The following is a 22,193-nucleotide window of genomic DNA, read 5'->3' on the forward strand; positions in this document are numbered from 1 at the left end:
TTTATACATAAAATTGATCATTACAAGTTCACTCCTTGCCATCTTGGTATCCATACACATCTCCTTAAACCATATTTAATTTTCAAATAAGAACCATGACAAGGTCAAAATTCCACCTACTATGATACAACTATCCTACATACAACTGAAAATGTAGTTATACCTTTTCAAGGAAAAAAGGTAAAGACCTTGAGTGATGTTTTCTCTTTTCACTGATATCCCACAACTTAAATAGTATGATATAAAATTAACAATATTTAAGTACTTTGATATCTACTGCATACATCTCATGTTACATAATAAGGGAATAAGAGAGGAATGAAAACAGGGGCACCTGGGTGGCTCAGTCGGTTGGGCGTCCGACTTCAGCTCAGGTCATGATCTCGCTGTCTGTGAGTTTGGGCCCCACATCAGGCTCTGTGCTGCCGGCTCAGAGCCTGCAGCCTGCTTCAGATTCTGTGTCTCCCTCTCTCTCTGCCCCTTCCCCGCTCACACTTTGTCTCTCAGTCTCTGAAAAATGAATAAACCTAAATTTTTTTTAAAACAGAGGAAAGAAAAAAATATATACACATATAGATACACATATACACCTTATCATATGTCATAGATATCAAAGATGTGTATATACATACATACATACATACATACATTTATTACAAAATAAAGGAGGAAATACTCATGACAATTTCAGTCCTCTTTTCTGTCACATGATTGTAGTGATATTTATGACTACTTTCTTCTACTGCTTTATTCCTTCAGGAAGCATTTCAGCTCGTCATGGTTCTTTACCTTTGGGGTGATCCAAACCTTCTTTCCTAGAGTCTGGCCCATTGGGTTGTTGTGGCTTTCAATTGACATTAATCAAAGGGTATGGTAATACTAAAAGATGCCCTAAGAGATCTCCTGTATTCCAGACATATTCTTCCTAATCTGCTGTAGAGTAGCTGTCCAATTTTTCCTTGGCAGTCGGATTCAGTTACGAAAGCCAGAACCTTAATACCTTTCTTTGCCTGTTGATTTAGAGGTAGGAGGACCCCAAAGTAGCTGGGTTGCAGCCTTAACTTTCTGTTTAATGGATTCATTTTGAGTTACCTGGTAGAAAATTATTTCCTCTGGAACTAAGACCTGCAGGCCAGTAAAGCATAAATTCTCAGAAACAGTAAGCAAAAATTTTGCTGGTGAGTCACTAGGAGTAATAGTGAGGAGTGCCACTCCCATTTCCACACCTTGAATCCTGGATCTGTGAATTTTGCCTATGAGAAAAACAATAACATATATTGGACACTAATTCAGAGCATACACAGTCTTCTGGAAAACCTTGCCCCAGCCCTGTGAGGTATTGTCACCTAGGTTGGCACTGTAACTGAGTTTTCAAAAGGCCATCACATCATTTTGTCAAGAAAGATGCTTCAAGATGATGAAGAACATGGAAAGACCATTAAATTCCTTGAGCATGGGCCCAGTGCCACAGTTTTGCTGTGAGGTGAGTTCCTTGATTGGAAGCATGCTCTGTGGAAAACTGGCTATGGATAAGCCATTTTGTAAGTCCATGGATGGTAGTTTTGGCATAAGGATTAAACCCTAGGGAAGGCAAATTATCTCAAGTAAATTTCTATTCCAGTAAGAACAAAATGCTGCACCTTCCATGATGGAAGGATCGAATATAATCAACTGGCCATCAGGTTGCAGGCTGAAATCCCTGAGGAATAGTGCTAATAGGGATCTTAGTGTTGGTCTATGCTGCTGGTAGTCTGGGCATTCAATGGGTGGCTATAGCCAAGTCAGCCTTGTGAATGGAAATCTGTGTGGCTGGTTCCATGTATAACTTCCGCCACTGACAACATTGCCACTTTGTTCACGAGCACATTGGGTGAGAACAAGGGTGGTTGGAGAAACAGGTTGACTGATATCCACTATCTGGCTTATCCTATTCACTTGATTATTAAAATCTTCCTCTGCAATGTCTCTCTTTGGTAAGTAAGCATTCACAAGGAACACATGGCCGTTCAGAAAGATCTGTCCACATACCACTTCCACGTATTTCCTTGTTACCAATTTTCCAATTATGTTCCTTCCAAGGCCCCGAGCAGCCAGTCAAATCATTGACCACAGCTCATGAATCACTGTATAATTGTACATCTAGCCATTTCTTTCTCCAAGCAAAATGAAGATCCAGGTGTACTGCTCAGAGTTCTGCACATCAGAAGAAATTTCCCTTCACTGCTGTACTTTAGGGATGTCTCAGAGAGAGATGTAGTGCTATAGCTGTCTACTCTTGGGTGGTGCATACATACCATACAGAACCATGAGTAAACATGGCTTGACTTTTCCTTTGTCAGCTGAATATAGGGAACTCCCCATGAGGCCACTGGTTCAGGCTAGGAGAGAGAGACCATATATCAGGAGTGGAAACCAGTTATTTAGACCACTTCACATAACTTATTTGTGCTCAGGCCAGGTCACATATCAATGATGGAGTGTTTCTGCACACACACTCTTGGTGTGTCAGATAACATCCTGTTCGTGATGAACAGCTCAGGTTGCATGTGCTGGCCATGGTTAAGCATTCAGTCTCTGATCAGGCCAGTATCAAGCCAAGTACTGTTTCTCAAAAGGAGCATATTTATCTGCAGAGGATGGCAGGAGTTTGCCTTGCAGTCTTACAGTCTCCACTGAGATTCATGTATAGGAACCTGACAAAAGCTCTGAACAGCATCCCACTCTGCCACTGGCACTTTAAGCACCGTTGGATTTGCTGAATCATATGGCCCAAGTGGCAAAGCAGAACAGCTTGATGGCAGCCTGGACCTGTAACAGAGCCTTTCTTGTTCTGGGCCTCACATGAGGCAAGCAGCTTTTTAGGGCACTCAAAAATAGGCTAGAGTAGTGCATTCAAATGAGGAATATCTTGCATTCATAATCCAAAGACTCAATCAAAATTTATTTATTTATTTATTTAGTTAGTTAGTTAGTTAGTTATTTTTGCTGTAAATGATCCCATTAAGTAAGTGAAAAGACATCCTATAGACTAGGAGAAATATTTGCAAATTATATATCTAATTAGGGACTGATGTCCATTATACAGAGAGAACTTTACAACTGAATAACAAATAGAAATAGATAATAACTGAATAATAAAAAGCCAAATAATGCAATTGAAAAATGGGCAAAGAGTTTCAATAGTCATATCTACAAAGAATATTACAAATAGCTGATGGGGACATGCACATAAAAGATTCTCAAAATCATTAGTCACTAGGGAAATGCAAATCAAAATTATGATGTGTTAACATTTTATACCCAATAGGATAACTGTAATACCAAAACAGGAGATAGATAATCAATGAGAATGTGGAGAATTTGGAACCTCATAGTCTTCTGGTAAGATTGTAAAATGATGTGGCTACTTTGGAAAACATTGTGGACTTCCTCAAAATGCTAAATAATAGAATTACTATATAACTCAGCAATTCCACTCCTAGGTATACACCCAAGTTAAATAAAAACAGAATCAAACAAAACCTTTTGCCATATTTAATCAAGTTCAAATAAAAATATATGCACATATACATAAAAATGTTTTATTAACTAAGACAATATTTTTATTTAAATGCCAGTGTTTTAGTGTATTCTCTGTTTTAATAAAGTATTTATTCTACATTTGGGTAGAATTCTTATCAATTTGTTGTAAAGTGATACCATTCTTTTTTTATATGTTAACTGAGTAAGTAAATTAAAAGCCACTTATGTAACTTGTTTGACTCTAACTACAATCTATGATACTTTAAAATTGTAACAAGAATTAATACCCATGGACAGTTTTTGCTAATACTCAGGTACACTTTTAGTCTCTGGAAGAAAAAAGTTGCTTCCACTGTAAAATAGTCAGGGTTGTAAATATGTTTTTTTACTGAGTTCTAATCCTCAGTACCAATTAGCATATTTTATGACTTTATTTGGATGATCTCCAAGTATACCTGTGCCACTACACTTCATAATTGCTTTATTTAAAGAGGTTGCATCAGACCCTTGTCCCTTAGAGGTGGTCTGCTATCAACTTCTGGAATTACTACATATATTAAGCCAATGTCAACACTACAGATTTTTTGATTAGTTGCAAAGGATTTGTATCATTTCCTCATATCTCCAAGTACCATAGTCATTCATTACCAGACCTCCACGTCATCATTCAAATCAGACAGAAACATATTACGGAAAGTGGCAGCCAAGGCCAAACATGTTATCACCACCCTCTCTTAGAGCAGTAACTTGGCAATAAACACAAAAGAAAGAGAGAAACAGAGGATATATAAATTTATGCATTGTTATTTCATTCCCAATGAAGACAATATCAACTGTACTACAATTCTCAAAAAATGTATCTCATTTTACACTCAACTACCCCAGTGGAGAAAATCTTGCTAAATGTTAATGTGTGAGTAGCTGAGGTGGTATAAGTAACATTGTGCATCATGAAATAGCACAGAAAACTGCCAGAAAAACTGAGACAGATATTTAGGATCTATAGGAAAGAATTTACAAGAAGAATTTAAGATGTTTGTCATATTTGAGACCCAAGAATCTCAATTACAAAAAATCCAGATAAAACCATTTTGTATAATGATGAAGAAAGGAGGTTTTGCAGCAACACAAGCTTGGCTTGCATCCCTGTTCTGTCCCTTGGTAGTTGTGGGACCATGGAGAAGTTATTTAACACTGCTAGGTTTCATTCATACATTCATGCATTTGAAAAATGGTAGTGAACATATACTGGATCAACACAATGCTATCTCATGGGAATAAAATCTTGTAAAAGTCAAACAAAATGTTTCCTTATTGGAGCATCCATTCTTTTGGGAAAGGTATATCACATCCAATTAAAAATCAACTAATGAGGGGTGCCTGGGTGGCTCAGTCGGTTGAGCCTCTGACTTCAGCTCAGGTCATGATCTCACAGTCTGTGAGTTCGAGCCCCGCATTGGGCTCTGTGCTGACAGCTCAGAGCCTGGAGTCTGCTTCAGATTCTGTGTCTCCCTCTCTCTCTGTCCCTCCCCACTCATGCTCTCTCTCTCTCTCTCTCTCTCTCTGTCTCTGTCTCTCTCTGTCAAAAATAAATAAACTGTAATAGGTCAACTTATAAGATATTAGAAAGCTTATTGTATATAAGTTTGGCTTAAACTCACCTTTCATGAATAATTGAGATAAAAACTTATGTAGTTCCCTATTAGGGTTATCGGAAATTACTAACTGCTTTATCTCACTTCTGTAACTTCATCTGCTTGCTAAATAGATAACTTTCGTTGCAAAACGCTCCCCCACCCCTTCTACCAAGACCAACACGTGAAAAGTCAAGAACTCACTGCCCCATGGTATCTTAGGTGTCTAACTATGATTGGTCATTTTAAACCCTCTTAGGACAAAGAACTTTAAATTGATAGATTCCCGCCGAAACTAACATCTGTGTGTCACAATATAATTGGCTACCATGAAATGCTGTAAATTGTAATTGGTTAACTAAATAATGACATATTCTGACTTGCTAAAATCCATATAAGCTCACTGCTACCTTTGTTCAGGGCGTTCTCTGCACTTTTCTCCCTAAGATCAGATCAGGTTTGGCCTGGCGGTGAATAAAATCTTGCCTTGCTTCTATTCGACATCTGGTGGTTTTTTTCGACAGCACCCTGTTTCATAAACAGTAAAAATTTTTTTTTTAAAAATCAATTAATGAATTCATGATAGACTTTGGTAAGAGCTTGCAAAGAGAAGATAGAGTACCAACATAAAGAACAATGTCATGAACTATATAGAAAAGGATGTTCAGGCAAAGCCTCTTGGGGGAGTTGGAAATTTGGGTCAGACCTGAAGAGTAGAAATTACAATATCTCTAGAATAGAGAATTTGTTGTGCATAATGATTGGAAAACAATTTATAAAGATTTTTAGCATAGTTTCTGGAACAGCATAAAGACTCAAAATTGGGGTATGGTAATATTATATTTGCCATTGCTATTATTATCACATTATGTCAAAACTCCTTAGGGTTTGGAGTTTTAACTGACTATTGTAAATCTAACGGAAAACCTCAAAATTTACAGAGAAACTTGAGGAAATGAATAAATTCCAGGAATCAAGTAAACTCCTTAAATTGTAAATAAATGCATTTTAAAAAGAGGTCTAATGAAGTACTAAGGGGTTGGTGGGTTTACTGGTGTGTGTGTGTGTATATATATATATATATATATATATGCAACATTTGTAAAGATTATTAAAAGTCTTCTTCAATGCCTGGCACTCAAGAAATGTAATCCAATTCTTTGAATTATTTACCCTCTTTATTCATTAATTATAAACATTTACATTGTTTTATAAATTTTCATGTTTATCAATTTTTATTCCAAATGGACACATGACATATTCTGCACCAGAGAAAAGAGTTCTTATTAAATTTCTCACAGTAAATATTGACTACCTCCATTCCTTTTTGCTCTAGTCCTTATCACTACGGCCCTGTGGTGAAAGATAGGTCAATTAACTAAGTCTAGTTCCAGACACTCCACAGTGAGAGAAGGAGAAACAATTTTTCTCTGCTTATAAAAATGGATAGGTGGGGGGCAACTGTCCCCCTCCTCCCCTGAAAGGATTTCTTCCTTATTCCAGTCCTTTTGTATGTAAATAAAATCTCTCCAGGAGCCCGATAGCCCCAGGGGTTTTGGCTTTTACTATACAGAGATGTCTGGGTCAAATGTAAATAGCTAGGAAAATAATACTCCAGTCTCCCTGGTACCTTCTAAGCTAACCTAAGTGTCCCTCCCACACTGTAACTGTTGGACTATTAGAGGGATGAAAAAAGTCTTAAACACAGGACAACCCATTGAACCTTACTGTGTGTGAAAACAGTTCTAGGAAGAGTGAAAGTAAACATTCTCTAATTTTATAGTGTGTTTCTTTATCTTAGGAAGCTAGGCCTCTATAAAAGAACACAGAAACCCATGGAGGCTTTATTTCTCCAGGATTTGTAGACAAGAAACCCATAACGTATATAGAAAACATTCCTACTCCTCTCACCGATTTTGCTAAAAGGAAAACAAACCAACATTATCACATCAAAATGCAGTAAAATGTGTTCTTACTTCTTGATGTTTTATAGTGGACTCTATATTTATATTTAAAACTCAATTGTCTTACCAATTCTATGAAATTTTACTGGGATTAAATAGGAGTCCCCTTGATCTCCTAAAAAAATTAAGTTTCTAAGCCTTGTTTTGCAATGATAGAATTTAAAATGCAAATTCATTAAGAAACTTTTATTCAAGTGAAAATTTAACCTCTACTATTTTTATGTCATTGGCTCTGGAATTGCCTTTATAAAAGTAATGATTGCTTTTATGATACCAATGGTAGGCAGTATTGTACCATATTTAGTTTTAGTTCAAATTTGTGTTTACTCTCGCTGAAGTCAGGTTTTCAAATTAGTAAATGTCTCCAAATGTGTAAGAACAGTGAAACCTGCTCCCAAAGGGGCATCTGGCTCCTAGACTTCCCCTTACCCTTCACCCACACCCAAGTGTGCATCAATATGAGAGATACAGTTTCATTTTTGACCCTTCGTGATTCAGTATAATCCATAGAGTTAAGCACTAAAGATAAAAGACAAGAGGTGCTGAAAATGTATATCGATAAAAGCAATTTTCAATAATAGTCAAAATGTACAGTATTAAAAATACACACACACACACGTGTATGTGTGTGTGTGTGTGTGTGTGTTTTAAATGCAGGTTTCTAATTTTGAAACATTGTTTGATATATAGTCAACTTTATTGTTTTTCAATTGACAGTGTCTTACATTAAAAAAAATCACCTTCTTATGAATTTTAAATTATGTCCACCCTTGAAGCAGCAAAAAATTCCAAGGGAGGAATGGCAGAGCATGATTCCAATGGCAGAAAGAGAATATTTATAGAACTCTAGAGGCCTGAGTATTTGAATTTCTGCCACTCACCGGATCAACTAGATTTGTGGAAGAATCTTACCTTAAAAAAGAATAATAAAGTGGTGTCATAATTTAGATTAAGACCATATATCTAGTATAATATGAAACATATATCACATAATGTGTAAATGACTCATTGCACTATGAGAAAAGTTGACTAGAAGTCCTAATTCAGAAAACAAAACCAAAATTAACCAGATATCAGACCAATAAGAGAAAAAGCGAACTACTGACCAGATTAGAAACTAGTCATGAGATTTCTGGTCATCCTTGCTGTGAGACCACAGACATAACCATGACTGCCATCACACTTGAGGGTTGACAAGGTGAAGATGTCTTGTTTCTAACCCTTAAAGCTATTTTTAATTTTACCAAAGCAGTATATGCACGTGTTTAAAATAGGCAGAGTCTATTCCTGGGTGTCACGATAAAAAAGAATTTCACAAGTGAATCTTAAAGATACAGTAAGTAGGAATGAATGTAATTAAGGATATGAAAAATTTCATTGATAATGATGAAGTTTTGGGCTGTTGGGGAGTTCATGGGGTCTGGAGCTGATGGCCAAGAAAGAATTCTTGAAGACGTTTTTGGTGCAAAAAGGTGATTTTATTAAAGCATGGACACAGGACCCATGGGCAGTAAGAGCTGCACTGGGGTCGTGACAGGTAACTCATTATATATACTGTCAGGTTGGAAGGGGGTCAGGGATAGAGTAAGTCTCTAAAGTATTTTGGAAGCAAGGTTTCCAGGACCTTGAAGGGCTAGCTGTTGCTAGGGAAATGCCAGTTATTACCATTTAATAAAACCATAGTCATGAGACCCTTCAGATATATATCAAGGGGGCATAAGCTTGGAGTATGATTGCCAGCATATATCTTGGGGCAGTTGAGATAAAGGAAGTATCTAAAAACCATTCTCACATCGTTTTTAGATATAGTACATCAATTTCCACCAAAAATGAGATTTTTAAATTGGCTTTACTTTGAATTTAAATATTGTTTTGGGGAAAACCAAAAAATTGTTATAGGATATGCAAGGTTGGGATAATGTTAAGGTGAGATTCACTTTTGCCCCTAGCACAGTGTCATCATCAAGGCAGCTGGGCTTCTAGAGAGAGGTCACTCTGCCGGATTCAAGGACTTGTCAGTGGGCTGTAGGCAGTAAGGGAATTTAATTTTTCAATCGCCTTAGTCTCCAACATCACCATGGAAAGCACTTAATCCCCTTTCCTTTGTTCTTGGGTAGCCAGAAGTGTCCGAGGAATATCACACATATTCCACCTGGGGGAGGGGATGCTACCCTGTTTTTTGTCCTCATCCTGCCCCACATTCCCTCATAAGATAATATGACAAAACCTTATGGAAAGAGATTAAAGACATCTTTAAGACATGATAGTCTATGGTCATGCCATAGAGATAAAATACTCTAAAAATTTTTGGTTTTCCCCCAAATAATATGTAAATTCAAGGTAATGTCAATTTAAGGATATCATTTTTGGTGGAAATTGATGTGCTATAGCAAAAAAACATGTGAGAACACACACACACACACAATTTTAAAAATTAACAAAAAAAATGTGAGAGGGAACCCTGCGTGGCTCAGTGGGTTAAACATCCAACTCTTGATTTGAGCTCAGGTCATGATCTCGCGGTTCAGTTCATGGAATTGAGCCCTGCTTCGGGCTCTGGGCTGACAGTGCAGAACCTGCTTGGGATGCTCTCTCCTTCTCCCTCTGTCCCTCCCCTGCTCACAAATGCCTCTCTCATTCTCTTTCTCTCTCTCAAAAAAATAAAGTAAAAAGTAAAACCCAGGGGCACCTGGGTGGCTCAATCAGTTAAGCATCCAACTTCAGCTGAGGTCATGATCTTGCAGTCCATGAGTTGGAGCCCTGCATCAGGCTCTTTGCTGACAGTTCAGCATAAATAAACAGTAAATAAATAAATAAATAAATAAATATGAAAACCATGTGAGAACACAAAGGGTTAAGGATAATCCACTGATATTGAAGTAGAATAGAAATTTGGAAATAATTGTCTCTAAGATTCTAATTAATATTTTAAAATTATAATTCCATAAAAGGTAGTGATATTTGCTGAGATAGAACAAAATAATAGATTAAAGAGAAGAGCAACTGAAAGGATATATTTGCCATGCAGAAATATTAAAGGGCTATTATATTGATACATATATTGAAAAACAAAACAATGTGATAGTGAAAAGTGAAATATTTTAACAGATAATTCTGAGAAAAGGAAATATCACCAGTATCAAGGTGGCAAGACCAGGAAAATGTTGAAACAAGCATTATCTGTTAAACAAGCATTATCTTTTCCAAGTTTCCCATCACACTGATTGATATTCAAGTGACTTCTCACATTAATGGTTTCAAAGTATTAACATAGTTATGCCTCTTATTGCTGTCTTCATAACTACCCAATTCTCCAATCACTGTTACATTACAGGCTGAGTTTGCCTCTAGATAAAGCCAACCCTACCTGGTTTAACTTGTGTGGACAATTTGCTTTTTCCTTTCAGTTGGCTTCATGAAAGTCAGCCTGTTGATGTGTAAAATTGAAGTGGAACAATAAAAAGAACCCCCACCCCAACACACACACACACACACACACACACACACATACATACACACACACACACACAATTGGGTAGGAAGATTGGACAAACTCAACATTATACATTGAGTTAGTAAAATGGTGAAAAACACTTCCTTACATGAGGATGCACAATGTGTCAAGTTAGGACTGTGCTTTTTTTTTTCTTCATTTCTAATTGACTAATTTTGTCTTCTATAAAGAAAACTGAATTACATATAACTCTTCTGATACCAAGGTAACATACTAAGAGAAGGATCAATTTCAAACTATTCCAAAAGCCAAGTCTGCCTAGTGAAATGGCTCACCCCATAAAAGTCTCAGTTGACAGATTAAATTGATTGTGGATGTAATCTGATGTCTACTTCCAGTCTATGTTAGTTTCCCTTATTCTTTGTTCCCAACACAACTGATTACATCTCTCTCACAGAACTTGTGGGCTTGAGTCTCACCACCCCATGGTCTGCGGCTTAGGGGAGTATATCTCTTATTTCAATCAAATAAGAAGAAATTCAGTAGAATCTCTTGGGGAATTTGAGATCTGTTACTTAAAAATTAAAGAATGCAATACATGGTGCATGACTCAAGTAATTGTTGTGGAGGAAAGGGAAGTTGTTCAGTGTGATAGTCTGTACTTCCAGTGTTTCAGGGGAAAGGATGTCTATCTCTGGCTGGGGTTTAAATCCTGTCCAACAGAGTTACTTAGAGAAGCGAACTGACACTAGCCTTGAACAGCTGGTGATATAGCACTTGATACATAGGGGCTCACAAAGCTACCGACTAGATGAAATTCATTTGCCAACATTAAACAAACACCCTGAAAGTGAGAGGTACCTAAATATGAAGGTTTTCCAAAGAACCCAGGAAGGTGTCCCATGAGAGAAAGAATCAGCTTTAAACATCTGCCAGTTCTTGAAAACAATATATCAGCTCATGGAAATAGAAAACAGGCAATATATTTTCATCCCTTTATTTGTCCTCCCAGCTCCAAATTCAATCCTACATAAACCAGGTGCAGCTTGCTAGGGAAATGGGACAGGCAGCAGAAGATCAGGACTAGAGATCTGACGCTGTGCCACCCTTTTCCAGCCTGAAGTTAGGAGCAAAAAGATTTTTTTTTAAATTGGAATATAACATAAACACAGAAAGACACTAAAATCATAACTATATAGCTCAAATATTCTTTTATGCAGTGATTATACTTCTGTAACCACTATACAGTAAAAAAAATTTTGAACAATGCACCTGACATGCCTTTCTCACAATACCTTCCAGATTACGTTTCATCCTTCCTTAATTTAACAAAATTTAACCACTTCCTTGATGTCTACATCTGTATTTCAGTTTTGATTGGTTTTGAGATTTAGATGAATCAAATCATTAAGTATGTAGTTTTTGACTTTTTATTGTATCCCTCAGCAATACATGTGTAATATGAGTTTGTGTCGTTGTGAGTCAAAACTGCCGTTTTAAATTTTCATTCCTATATAGTATTTCATTGTTTAAATATGCAAAAAAATGTATTTATCAGCTCTTCTTTGATGGACATCTTGGGTTCTTATAAGCATGAGCTATTATAAATAATGCTGCTATAGACTGTTTTGTGCCTTTTTTTGGTGTTTATATGCATGCATTTCTATTGATTATATCCAATAGATAAAATTCCAGAGTTAAATTTGTTACAAAATGCCTGGGAGATTCTGAAAGTATTTGTAGGAATGAAATTCCCACCATCTCTATATGAGAGTAACAGACGTCCTATATTCTTGACTGTTGTTCATATTTTACTCATTTTTAACTTTTAATCAACCTATTTATATACACTGATACATCATTTATTTGAAATTTCCATTTCATTTGGTTAAACACATTCTTAACTATTTACTAGACTTTGGATATCATCTTTTGTGGAGTACCTATTCAAGTTTCTACATAGTTTTCCACTGAGATGTCTGAATTTTTATTACTTATATTTAGGAATTTAAATTATATTATGGATATAATTTATAACTCTTTGATTATACAGATTGCAAATAAAGTTTCCTACTTTATGGCTGCTATTTTCCTTCTCATATTAGTGTTTTAGTGAGGAAAAGATCTTAAGGTAAATCTGGTAAAAAAATTATCAATCTTTTCTTTTATTGAACGTGCATATTTGTCATGTATAAGAAATCATTCCCTACTCCATAGTTAAAATATAATCTCTTCACAGTACTACTTGATGAATTACCAGAAGGTAAGCATACTCATATACTTTCCACAAATAATCAGATTTATAAAATTTTTATTCCTACTTTTGTGCTTTTCCAATCATTACCTCCCTCCTCCTCTCTAAAGGGAACTCCTATCCTTATTTCTTTAAGTTTTTATTTATTTATTTTTGAGAGAGAAAGAGAGAGAGAGAGAGAGAGAGAAAGAGAGGGGAAGGGACAGAGAGAGAGAGGGAGAGAGAGAATTCGAAGCAGCTCTGTCCTGTCAGTGCAGAGCCCAACGTGGGGCTCTATCTCACAAGCCATGAGATCATGACCTGAACCAAAATCAAGTGTCGGCTGCTCAACTGACTGAGCCACCCAGGTGCCCCATCCTTATTTCTAGTATTTTTTAATTTTTCCTGTTTTCCCTTTAAACTCTATAGAGTATTTCTTTTCTTTTTCTGCTTAGAATTTTGTTTATAAGAATCTTTCTTGGTGTTACTGGAAGTAGTACTTTGTTCCTTCCATCACTGGGTAATTCTCTCTTTATCTGAATATAGCATACTTTAAGTATCTGTTCTCATGGTTATGGATATGTGGATTGTGTCCAGACTTGGGATATTTTGAGTAATGCTGCCAAATGTAAAGGTATTTGGTGTACTTATGTATACTTCTCCCTTAGGTATATACCTGGGACTGGAAATGCTATGTCATAAAGTATGCTGATGTTCAACTTGAATACATACTGCCATAGAATTTCAAAGCATTTATATCAATGTATGCTTCCATCTGCAGTGTATAAAAGTGTTAGTTACTGTATACTCTTGGCAACATTAAGTATTGGTTTTTCTCATAAACTTTTATTTTATCATAAAGCTATTTTAGAAGGTAGGTCATATTATATTATCATATTAATGTAGTATATATTGACCTAATTTTAAACTTCTAAGCATAGTTTTTTATTATCTTTTCTTAGGATTGTTTGGCCATTTGAATATCTTTTATATGAAGTACCTTTAAGAATTTTCCTCATTTAGAACCCTCTTGCACTGTTGGTGGGAATGCAAACTGGTGCAGCCACTCTGGAAAACAGTGTGGAGGTTCCTCAAAAAATTAAAAATAGACCTACCCTATGACCCAGCAATAGCCCTGCTAGGAATTTACCCAAGGGATACAGGAGTGCTGATGCATAGGGGCACTTGTACCCCAATGTTTATAGCAGCACTTTCAACAATAGCCAAATTATGGAAAGAGCCTAAATGTCCATCAACTGACAAATGGATAAAGAAATTGTGGTTTATATACACAATGGAATACTACTTGGCAATGAGAAAGAATGACATATGGCCTTTTGTAGCAGTGTGGATGGAACTGGAGACTGTTATGCTGAGTGAAATAAGTCTACAAAGAAAGACAGACACCATATGTTTTCACTCTTATGTGGATCCTGAGAAGCTTAACAGAAGACCATGGGGGAGGGGAAGGAAAAGAAAAAGAGGTTAGAGAGTGAGGGAGCCAAAGCATAAGAGACTCTTAAAAACTGAGAACAAACTGAGGGTTGATGGGGGGTGGGAGGGAGGGGGGGTGGGTGATGGGTATTGAGGAGGGCACCTTTTGGGATGAGCACTGGGTGTTGTATGGAAGCCAGTTTGACAATAAATTTCATATATATATAAAAGAATTTCGCTAATTTAATTTTCCCATCTTTTTCACACAGCTTTGTATTGGTCTGTGTACATTATAAATATACATCCTTTGATTATGTATTGATAATATATTTTGACACTGTCTTTTATCAATCTCTTAATGGGATATTTTAATTTTTATTTATTTATTTTATTTTATTTTATTTATTTTGAGAGAGACAGAGACAATGCAAGTGGGGGAGGGCAGAGAGAGAGGGAGAGAGAGAACCCCAAGCAGGCTCCACATTGTCAGCACGGAGCCTGACATGGGGCTGGAACTCACAAAACAGTGAGATCATTACTTTAGCCAGAACCAAGAGTCAGATGCTTAACCAACTGACCCACGCAGTCACCCCTTGATGGGATATTTTAATCATTAGAAGTTTTTAACTTTGATGTAGCTTAAATTGTCAATATTGTCTTCATGGTGGTGCTTTTCGTGTTCTATTTAAGAAATCTTTGTCTACAAAAAGGGCATTGTCTATTCTCCTACTTGTTTTTTTTGAAGCCATGTTGTGATTTTTTTTCATATTGGAAACAAATGTTTAACTGACAGGCCAAATTTTCCCCAGCCACAGAGTTGCCTGAGGATCTGACTCTTGTTTGAACTATTTTCTATTTCTATTTCAACTAAGGAAAATGATGGTCTTACTGAGTTAAACATATAGAATTCATTTACAACAATGACTATATGGATGTACAGTGATTGTTGGAAATTTATGTCATAGGTAAGAACACTATATCTTTTGTATTTTATCAACATTGTCTAGTATATTTATTTGTAATTGATGAGGAGTAGCTGAACCAAAGAGTGCAAGCTTGTCATGTAACTCCAGGGGGCTCTGTGACTAGTAAGACAGCAAAGTTGGAGAGACCCAGAACTCACCCTGTGCCAAGATGGTCTGCACCCATTTAGCCTTGTCTCTAATGGTTCTCTGGTGTGTATTTGTGTGTGCATGGATGTGCAAATGTGTGTGTCTGTCTGAAAGTTTTAGAAGTTATGCCTGGGAATTGGGAGAACTCTGATGTGATGTTGGCCTGTACCCTTTCTTAAGTTTCAGTAAACTTGGTACCAAACCAAGCCTACAATGTCTTATGAGTTTGACTGTCATTCCAAATTTATACCCCTCCCTTTTTAGTGGACATACATATATTTAGGTCTATAATCCACTAGAAATCAATTTACATGTATATTGGATAATGATAAAAATTCAATTGTATTTATTATTTTCTTTTATGTTTATTTATTTATTTTGAAAGAGAGAGAAAGCAAGCGAGGAAGGGGCAGAAAGAGAGAGAGAGAATCTCAAGCAGGTTTTGCACTGCCAGTGCAGAGCCCAGTGCAGGGCTTGAACTCACAAACTGTGAGATCATGACCTGAGCCAAAATCAAAAGTCAGAGGCTTAACTGGCTGAGCCACCAAGGCGACCCTTAATTTATTAATATAGATAACCAAAGACCATATAGTATTCACTAAAAAGATTATTTTTCTAACTCTGGCTCTGCAATTCTTACCTTTCATAAATAAATGCCAATACTCTCTTTATCATAATAAATGGTCCATATACATATATATATATATATATATATATATATATATATATATTTATGTCTGTTTATATACATACACATATATATGTCTGTTTATATATATATATATATATATATATATATATATATATATATATGTCTGTTTCAGGATTCTTTGTTATTCCATTGCTTTGCTTTCATTCTTTCACCAATAATATGTTTTCCTAACAGGGAAGTTTTGTACTAGATCTTTACTTGTAGTTGTATCATCTTCAGCTTTTATCTTTATTCTCCAAAATTTTCTTGGCTAACCATAGCCTTTCTAATTTCCTTGAAAAGTTAAATGCCATTAGAAATATAGTACATCAGAGGCTCCTGGGTGGTTCAGTCGGTTAAGCGTTCAACTTTGGCTTAGGTCATGATCTCATAGTTCATGAGTTCATGTCCTGCGTTGGGCTCTGTGTTGATAGCTCAGAGCCTGGAGCCGGCTTCAGATTTTGTGTCTCCCTCTCTCTCTGCCCCTCCCCACTCACAATCTTTCTCTGTGTTTTCTAAAAATAAATAAACATTAAAAAAATAATTTTAAAAGAAAGAAATTACATCAAAGATTGCATTAAATCTGTAGGTTAATTTTGGGAAAATTTATCTCTTGGCAATATTTAAATTTATAGTACATTAACTTGTTATCGTCTTCCAATCTAAGTTAGATATAATTGTAAACTGAACAAATAAGGAAATATGTTTTAAGTGTTCTATTATATTCAAAGTCCTATATGCTATGCTCTTTTACAATCATTATTTTAACATAATCCCATGACAGTAATTTTATTATCTTCGCTTTATAGCCAAGGATGTTGGTAATTTCTGGAGTTGAATTAGTTCTTTTCTTTTCTTTCCAATATAGCACTAGAGCTGCTTTCAGAAAAGTTTTAGTTACTTTCAGTGATTTAGTTATTGAGTTTTATGTTCTCCAAAAATTTTTCCCATTAAAATATCTGTTTGTTTCCTCTTTCATTTCACTATTTTTCTGTTTTAATTATGTATAATAAAAACCTATTCTTATCACTATTTTTTGTACAGTTTTTATTTTATTATCCTCTCTATTTCACAGTTGCAATGATTTCACAGGATTATACAGTTGAAAGGACTCACAAGATTGAGTAGACCATACTTAGTAGTGCTTTAATTAAGGTAGAGGATACAGTAAAGCTGGAGAAAGCAGAGGCAAGCGTCAAAGGCCCAGGATACACCCAGATGGAACTCTCCTTAACCACACAAAAGGTACCTCATCTTTGAATTATGAACCACTAAAAATAAGTGCATGGAATCTTTGTTTCAGGACAACTTGGACAAAAGTTTCCAGAAGGACTTCTTATGACTCACTAGTTATGTTGCCAAACTATTTATTTAACCAGTTAAACCAAGTATAAGGTAGCATCTATCTACATAACTCTAAAAATAATAAAGCAAAACAAAACAGAACTGTCCCTAGGTTCTTCCAGGTGAGTCCCAAACTTTAAACAATTAAAACTTACTGAGTAGCCCATCTTATTCTTAACTTGACCCAGTGTCAGTACCAGAGTTCTAGGCATTTTTGGAGATAGACATAGATATGTCCCAATCTGTCTGTAAGATAACACCATATTACACAATACCCCCAATGTTAGGCTATTTCTATGTTTTCTCAGGGGCAGGGGTTATACTTAAATACTTGTTACATCTTTAGCACTTTGGTTATCAAATTATTTGGTGTAATGCAACTTCAAGTAACAGCAGCAATGTTCATATTTTTGAATATTAAGTAAATTGTTTTCCACCAAATTAAACAAAGTTAAAAGTTAAATTTCCCATTTAAATGTTTAAAGTTTAAATTTATTGTAGTAAATATATATGTGTATATATATATATATGTGTATATATATATATATATATATACACACACACACATATACATATATATGTATACATATATAGAATACAACTGGAAATCAGAAGACATTTTGTTTTCTGGGAACCCAAGCATTAGTGTTCAGTTTTAGGAGACAATTTCAAACATGTATTTATAAATATTAAGAACCCCATAGAAATTCTTCAGAAAATTCATAGTATATGCTCATCTTATTGTTATGTGGAAGCTTAATATGTCTTTTTTGCTAGAAATACTAGAGTATGACAATTCTGCTGTTAATTATAAATAACAGGAAAGAGATAAGGTCCTAGAAAATCAACAAAGCAACAGCTGATCCTGATAGAAATGTATATAGCCACATCTGATTAATATATAGGAATAAGTTATTGTGGTTTTAATTAGCAATTTTCTGATAACTATTGAATCTAAATATGTTTTCATAAGATAATTGGCCTCCTGGGGTGCCTGGGTGGCTCAATTGGTTAAGCATCTGACTTTGGCTCATGTCATGATCTCATGGTTGGTGAGTTCGAGCCCTGGGCTTGGGCTCTGTGCTGACAGCTTGGAGCCTGGAACCTGCTTGGGATTCTGTGTCTCCCTCTCTCTCTGACCCTCCTCTGCTCGTGCTCTGTCTCTCTCTCAAAAATAAATAAACATTAGGGGAAAAAGAAGATTATTGGCCTTCTGGGGTGCCTGGATGGCTCAGTTGGTTAAGTGTCCAACTTCAGCTCAGGTCATGATCTCACTGTTTGGGAGTTTGAGCCCTGCATCTGGCTCTGTGCTGACAGCTCAGAGCCTGGAGCCTGCTTAGGATTCTGTGTCTCCTTCTGTCTCTGCCCCTCCCCTGCTTGTGCGCTCTCTCTCTCTCCCTCTGTTTCAAAAATAAGTAAACATTACAAAAAAGATTATCGGCCTTTTATATATTCTCTCTTCTGATATGTCTGGACAGTCTTGAATTTTTTTAAGGTTTTATTTAACTTCTTGTTATTTTTCTTAATTGATTTATACTATGTATTTAAATGATGTGGATTTGAAACCTCTGTTGTATATATGTATTATACATAACATCTCTCATTTTGTCTTGCTTCTTCAATCTCTTAAAAGATGTTTATTGATAAATAGAGTTTCTTCATTTTATCACTTTTCATGCTGTTTGCCTAACTTCCAAGGTCATGAAAATACTTTTTTTCTCTTTTCTTTTTTCACACCATTTTATCATTTTATTTTCACATTCAGATCTGAAATATATCTGAACTTATTTTTGTATACTATAGGGTAAGGGTCAAAATACATTTTTTTGCATGTAAGGTAACCAGCGACTCAGCACCATTTATTGAAAAGATGATACTTTCTCCACTGCAACATTGTTTTTCAAAAATCAGATAAACATATATGTGTGTGTCATTTTATGTATTCTGTTCTGTTCCACTGTTTTATTTATCTACTTTTGTAGCAGTATCATACCATTAGATTGCTATGGCTTCATAATAAATTTTGGCAACTTTATTTTTATATTCTTGGCCCTTGTATTAATATTTAGACTTTAACATTACACATTTTATAAGTCATTAGTTCATACAAATTGAAAATAAATTTCAGCACATAACTACAATAATAACTGTAGCAGTATGTCTATAGCATTACTGAGCAGAAAACAAAAAGAAAGAAAGTGAAAATAATCAAAATAGCCATTGATGTAAAAATGGATCAATGAATCGTGGTATATTCACAAAATGGAATATTACAGCATGAAAAAGAATGACCTCTTCTATAAATTCTAACAAAGATAAATTTTAATATATGTAGTATGATAGGGTCTGTAAAGTTTAACAAGTAAAACTGCTTAATAGATATATAGATAGAAAGATATAACATAAAACTTCTAAGTGCATGTGTTTGTATGATTAAACATTTTTAAAGAAAGGAAACAGTAAAACAATAAGTAAATAAAACCACAAATCTGTTGGGGGAAAATGGGAGAAATACATAGGTTGGTATGAGATTATTACCTAGGAAATAGGTTCTTGGATAATTATGCTTCTTGTTTGGCAGTGTTTTTACATATATACCTGAATAAATATGCTAGGTTTTTTAAAAATTAGAATTATTCTCAAGAAACTAACAGTATGCTTTATCCAAATTTGCACCCGAGATCTGAAAAAATTAGCCAATTAAATAAACACATTGGTCATACAAATATTTAATTCATTTCACGCCAAATTAATGAATATGGCCATTTTCCCCTAATTTTTTGTTACTGTTATCTGAAGGACATTTACACTTTAACTGTATTTCTATATTTTAAATCCTACAAGCTTTTTAAATAATGAATTGATATAATGACAAAAAATTGGGGGTTATAAAAAAAGTCACATGGAAAATTGATATTTTTTATAAGATTTAAGTAGAATAGAAACCAGTCTAGTCTAATACATTTTGAAAGTTCTAATACCTAGTTTCTTCCAAGAGGAACTTTATGTTTAACCAGATTGAAAGTTGCAGATCTGCTCATATAAATGCAAACTAGATGTGCTATACAGGAAAGGCCATTTCCTCAATCTAAATCTCTTTAAATATCTGATCTAATATTGGAAAAATTCCATCAAAAAAGCAACAACAAACTTTTCTATAAAGGCCAGGAAGTATCCAAAAGAAAATGGGAAAAATAAATAATTACAGATATAATGCGCATTAGTTACTTTTACCAATACATTCGTTCGCGCATACATAGTTTATTCTCTTCCCTATACACCAACAAATCCGTCACTTTAACATAAAGACTACTCTATGCTTAAAGGAAATAACCTAAAAGTCTTACTATGTTAAACAGGTATACACTTAAAAGGATAAAGACAATTTTTCACCACTGTCAAGTGAAAAAAAGGAGACTTTGAAAATGAAGGCAATTTTTGCAAAGAATTTTTGCGTGACATTTTAAGACACCCAAGATGTGTTATATTTTTGTTCCTTTAAGCCTACAGTTCTTCATACAAAGAAAATTATTTTCTAACAATTCCAAATCTTCACATAAAAGCCTGCCAACCAGTATCATTTCATAGTTGTGGAAGGAAGAATAGGAAGACTGTTTATCAATCAGATATTATGGGATCAACCTCATTACTTATTATTTGCTATGGTGCCTAAAAATATCCCTCTCTAAACTCTGAACGGACCTCTTTTCTTCTTTCTTTCTATTCAGGTGATTGGTGATGTCATTCAAATTCAACTACCATCTACATGATGACAGCTCCTACATGTACATCCTTATCCAAGTTATCTCCTGTTAACTCTGGATTTACATACTCAATTGTTACTGTATATTTCCACTTAGGTGACTGTAATACACTTTTCACCATTAAAGTGTCCAACACTGAGTTCTGAACATTCCCTTGAAACTGTGAATTCAATTATTTTAGTAGCACAAGTTGAATCCAGATGCCATCTTTCATACTTCCTCTCCAATTTACATTCAATCTCCCAGTGCATTCTGTGGATTCTATTGAAATATATACCAGAATTTGATCAGTTCTCAGAATTTCCATTGCTATTTTTGCCCAGGTGGCCATATTTTTATCTCATGATTTGTTGCAATACCCTAATTGGTCACCTTTTGGTCATGCTTTATTACTTTCTCCTATCCAATGGCAACCAAGGGGAATTATTAGGAGTATAATTCAGATAATGTCATGCATGCCATTGTTCCCAACTTTTTAGAGGCTTTCCACATGACTTAGATGAAAGCAAGAGTTCTTTCAAAGTATCTCTTCTCCCATTATCTTTTTGAAATTGTTATCTACTGCTTTGCTTCTTATTAAAAGACTTCAGCTTCCTTGGTGTTTTACATACACATCAGACATTTTCCTCATAATAGGACTTTTGACCAAGGTTCACTCCTACACCACCCTTGTGTACTTCTTTAATTATCAGCTGAAATAGTAGAGATGGCAAGTCTAACACTTGCTATTGGAGATGTATTTCATTAATATATATTATGTAATATTAATATTCTACTGTCTGTAACATTTATGCACTTCATTAATATATTTTTATTTCTTTGGTATAAATGGCTGAAGGTGTTATTGTCATGTTGTATGTTAGCTGTATGTTTAACTTTATAAGAAACTGTCAAATTGTTTTCCAGAATGGTTATTCCATTTTACATACTCATGAGTAATGTATGAGAGATCCATTGGCTCTGCATCCTTGTCAGTATTTATTTGTACAAACTTTAAATTTCTAGTCTGGCTTAGGTAGTCTTTCCTGATCCTTAGGTTGT

The 22,193-nt window shown here is 35.1% G+C and overlaps 2 long non-coding RNA genes across 3 annotated transcripts in view; one reads left to right on the forward strand and one right to left on the reverse strand.

Moving 5' to 3' along the window:
- Positions 1 to 632: 632 nt before the first annotated feature.
- Positions 633 to 22,193, reverse strand: part of LOC123378982 — a 108,465-nt gene continuing 86,904 nt past the window's right edge. Inside the window, exons 4-6 of one of the 2 annotated variants that reach the window (XR_006582793.1) lie at positions 5,567 to 5,684; positions 2,295 to 2,378; positions 633 to 1,253 (exon numbers count right to left, since the gene is read on the reverse strand). This is a non-coding gene — a long non-coding RNA (uncharacterized LOC123378982). The remainder of the gene's footprint in view (positions 1,254 to 2,294; positions 2,379 to 5,566; positions 5,685 to 22,193) is intronic. The other variant, XR_006582794.1, reaches the window with a different exon arrangement.
- On the forward strand, positions 17,038 to 21,301 carry LOC123378983. The gene is made up of 2 exons (XR_006582795.1): positions 17,038 to 17,289; positions 21,117 to 21,301. It is a non-coding gene; the product is annotated as an uncharacterized LOC123378983 (long non-coding RNA).

The sequence above is a fragment of the Felis catus genome, chromosome C1, assembly GCF_018350175.1.
Source record: "Felis catus isolate Fca126 chromosome C1, F.catus_Fca126_mat1.0, whole genome shotgun sequence".
Classification (NCBI taxonomy): domain Eukaryota; kingdom Metazoa; phylum Chordata; class Mammalia; order Carnivora; family Felidae; genus Felis; species Felis catus.